The sequence below is a fragment of the Cervus elaphus genome, chromosome X (assembly GCF_910594005.1).
Source record: "Cervus elaphus chromosome X, mCerEla1.1, whole genome shotgun sequence".
NCBI classification, from domain to species: domain Eukaryota; kingdom Metazoa; phylum Chordata; class Mammalia; order Artiodactyla; family Cervidae; genus Cervus; species Cervus elaphus.
Genome location: NC_057848.1, coordinates 60,000,456 through 60,004,590, shown reverse-complemented (window position 1 = coordinate 60,004,590; position 4,135 = coordinate 60,000,456). Strand labels below are relative to the sequence as shown.

Sequence of the window (4,135 nt, the reverse complement as noted above, 5' to 3'; positions counted from 1 at the left end):
TTGTGTTTGTCACACACATGCCCACTTTCTGTTGTGCTGAGAAAGAGGTGTTGGGTTGTGTGACAGTTTCTTTCCCACAGTGGAATGCCACAGCTGCTACCTTTAAGAACAGCTGCAGACCAGTAGCTGTGGAAAGTATGGCCATTTTAAGGATACTAATTCTTCTAATCCAAGAGCAAGGGGTATCTTTCCATTTCAAAGAAATTAGTTTCTTAATGTAAACTATGCCCCAAACTCCAGGAAGACATGGGTTCTCTCTCCTGAGGCATGATGAATGTTGGTGGAAAAGTAGAGCATGAGCACTGTACTAATTTTCTGTGCTTACTTGTCACTCTCCCTCTATTGAAAGTAAGCTTCTTGAGCACAGGATCCATTTCTTATCTTCAAATCCATAGCACACAGCTGGGCCCTTTGTAATTCAGAATAAATGAAAAAATGAATTAATAAATGAACTCACACTGTCACAGACATTTTGTGTTTTACCTCATTTGGAAATAAATCAAAAGAGGATGCAATCAAAGGACAGACAAGAGTAAGTATAGATAAGAAGGATAATACCCCCTTTATTTATGTAGCAGTAGAGTTTGCAAAGTTTGTGCCCATCCATTACTTCAAGTGATTAAGAGGTAGGCAGGGTATTTATTTAATGTGAAGTAACTTAGACCAAGAGAAGTTAATTTGCTTGTCCAAGGTCACACAGATAATAGATGACCAAGTCAAGGCTGGAAAACAGGTCTCCTGATATCTAATATAGTTCTTAAATTAATGGAATTAAAAGAAAGTGAAGGAATTCTCTGATGGTCCAGTAATTAGAACTCCATGCTTTCACTGCAGGCTCCTCAAGTTCAATCCTTGGTTGGAGAACTAACATCCTGCAAGCTTTGTGGCATTGCCAAAAATAAAGAAATGTTTTAAAAGGAAGTGAAAAACGTTTGGTAATAAAAAAAGAAAGAAACTCATTTTATAATGTAGCGGTTACATTTCCAGCTACATTAACTAAGAATGTTCTGGAAACAAGCAGGTAAAGGATTAAGCGAAGCACATAAATATCAGGTTAGGAGCTATCTTTGACAAAGGCACATAGATTTAACCATGGGATTTGTGAAATGCAGTGTCACTCGGACAACATTGGAAAGGAAGAGAAACACAAGGAATGATACTTCACAAAAGCAGATGCTTCAGGACACATTAGTGAAAATGTATAAAACAGACCAATGCAACTACTAGGTTTTAATAGTTATTTTTCCCCATGTTTCTAACCATGTGGAGTTAAAGGTATCCAAGCTACAATTCCCATCCTCTTTCCAGTTCACTTCAATGTGCCCATACCAAAATTGAGTAGAACAAAGGAATACTGGGATCCAGCAGAATCATACTCTATTTAAGCCACGTTTCTAAATCAGCATATTGGAATATCAAAAAGAGAACTAACCTGCCATGGTAGGTCAATGTGTCAGCTCCAGAAACTACATCACATGTTTCATAGATAGGGCCAGATTAGCTTAGTCCTTGGGCTTCCCGCCTCGGCTCACTTTTCCCTTCCCCATTGCCCACAGTCTATATATGTTTCTCTCAAAACTGATAGTGCAAATGTGATCATGTTACACTCCTCTTTAAAATCACTTACTGGGGCTTCCCTGGTGGCTCAGTGGTAAACTGCCTGCCAATGCAGGAGACACAGGTTTGATCCCGGATCCGGGAAGATCCCACATACTGCGGAGCAACTAAGCCTATGCGCTACCACTCTGGCGGAGTCTGTGCACTAGAGGGAACCAGGGGCTTCCCTAGTGGCTCAGATGGTTAAGAATCTGCCTGCAATGCAGGAGACCCAGGTTCAATCCCTGGGTTGGGAAGATCCCCTGGAGAAGGGAATGGCTACCCACTCCAGCATTCTTGCCTGGAAAATCCCATGGACAGAGGAGCCTGGTGGGCTTCAGTCCACGGTGTCACAAAGAGTCAGACACGACTGAGTGACTAACCCTAGGATTAGAAACTTGGTTCTGCTCTGATACTGCTCCTTTAGAGGGAAGCACAGCAACTGCGCCCACGTGCCGCAGCTCCTGAAGCCTGTGCGCCCTAGAGGCTGGACTCTGAACTGGAGAAGCCACCGCGATGAGAAGCCCGCACACCGCCGCTCCAGAGTAGCCCCCAGCGAGTGGGGGAAGAAGAACCCGCACAGCACCAAAGACCCAGCACAGCCAAGACCCAGCACAGGGAAAAAAAAAATAAATATAATTAGAATCCTTTACTGAGCAAATTAATGCAATATGGGGTCCCAGATTGGATCCTGCTGCCAGCCCGCGCGCACACACACACACACACACACACTACTGGGAAAACTGGTGAAATCCAAATAAAGTCTGTAGTGTAGTTAATATTAATATATTGTACCAATCTTAATTTCTTAGTTTGATCATTCTACCGTGGTTATGTAAGAGGTTCATGTTAAAGGAAGCTCAGTGAATAGGTATATGACACCTTTCTGTACTATTTTTGCAACACTTTAGTAAATCTAAAATTATCTCAGAATAAAAAGTGGGGGAAAAATCTTCTCCTAGCTCTTCATTACCCTAAGGATTAAGTACAAATTCTTTGCCTTTGCTCAGGAAGACCTGCATGACCTAACCCTTCAGCCCCACATACGTACATGCTCCAGCATCAAAATTTAGGGCAGGGAAGGAGGGTGGAGGGCGGTGGGGAAGGATGGGAATTCCACTCCCACAGTCAGGCCACTCTCTGATTCTGCTCCAAAAAACTACTTACAGTTACATGAAAAGGCCATTCTCTCTAGCCTCTGAACAAATTGATCCTTGCTGTTTCTTCATCTAGTAGGCTCTGCTGATCCTGCCACCCCCTCTTCCACCTTTTGCTTGGCTGAAATCTTGCTTGTATATTTCTTGGAAAGTTACCTTTCCTAGCAAATCTTCCCTGACAACCCGCCCCCCTACTCCACATATATACCACTCCCTCCCCACTGATACACCAGAGTTGGATTAAGTGTCCTTTATATGTGCTCCCACTACACCCTATGCATTTTTGTGATTAGTCACTTTCACACTGTATTATAGTTCTGTCTCCCACATTTGTCAGTTGTTGACTCTGGGTCTTCTCCTTCTAGCCACACCTACGACTTTCATACAGCAAGGCAGCCATTAAAATAGCTTGATTTCTAAATTCCATATATAGTAAATCCATGGCTGATTCATGTCAGTGTGTGACAAAAACCACTACAATATTGTAAAGTAATTAGCCTCCAACTAATAAAAATAAATGAAAAAAAAAGTTTAAAAAAATAGCTTGATTTCACAGGTTTAAAACTTTTGAGGATTGAGTTTTTCTTTTTTTTTTTTTTTGAGTTTTTCATTCAAGTAATTATTCATATAGTTTATATATTCTGTGATACAGTGAGAATGGAGAGTTTTCGTTTTTTTTCCTTGATATTGTTGAGTTTCTGTGAGTCATATTTCTGCACCAATATTAACTTATTATCCAAAGGGTACACTATATCCCTTTATTACAGGGATCATTGAGAAATGATCAACGCAATAAGTCTATTTAGCTTCTATCACTATACATACTTCATCTTTGTGATGAAACTTTTAGTATTTACTCTCTTAGCAAGTTTCAAATATGCAATACAGTGTTATTAACTATAGTCACTGTGTTATACACTATACCCCATGGGACTTATTTTATAGCTGGAAGTTCGTACCTTTTCACTCCCTTCACCTATTTTACCCACCCCCAATCCTCCACCTCTGGCATCCACCAATCTCTTCTCTATACCCATGAGCTCAGTTTTTATTCTTTTTTGTTTTGTTTAGATTCCACATATAGATGACAGCATATGGTATTTATCTTTCTTTGTCTGACTTACCTCACTTAGGATATCGCCCTCAGGTCTATCCGTATTGTCACAAATGGCAAGATTTCCTTCTTTTTGTGGCTGAATAATATTCCATTTGTGTGTTGCATGCATGACTGTGTATCTATATATCTGTCCATCACATTTTCTTTATCCATTCATCTATCGATGATGGACATTTAAGTTGCTTTCCTGTATCTCCGCCATTGTAAATAATGTTGCAAAGGATGTGGGGGAAGGGGCAATGTATCTTTTCCAGTTACTGTTTTC

At 40.7% G+C, this 4,135-nt stretch overlaps 1 non-coding gene across 1 annotated transcript; it reads right to left on the bottom strand.

The window, feature by feature from the left end:
- Positions 1–134, bottom strand: LOC122691093. The gene has a single exon (XR_006340332.1). It is a non-coding gene; the product is annotated as a small nucleolar RNA SNORA41 (small nucleolar RNA).
- Between the last annotated feature and the right edge of the window lie 4,001 nt (positions 135–4,135).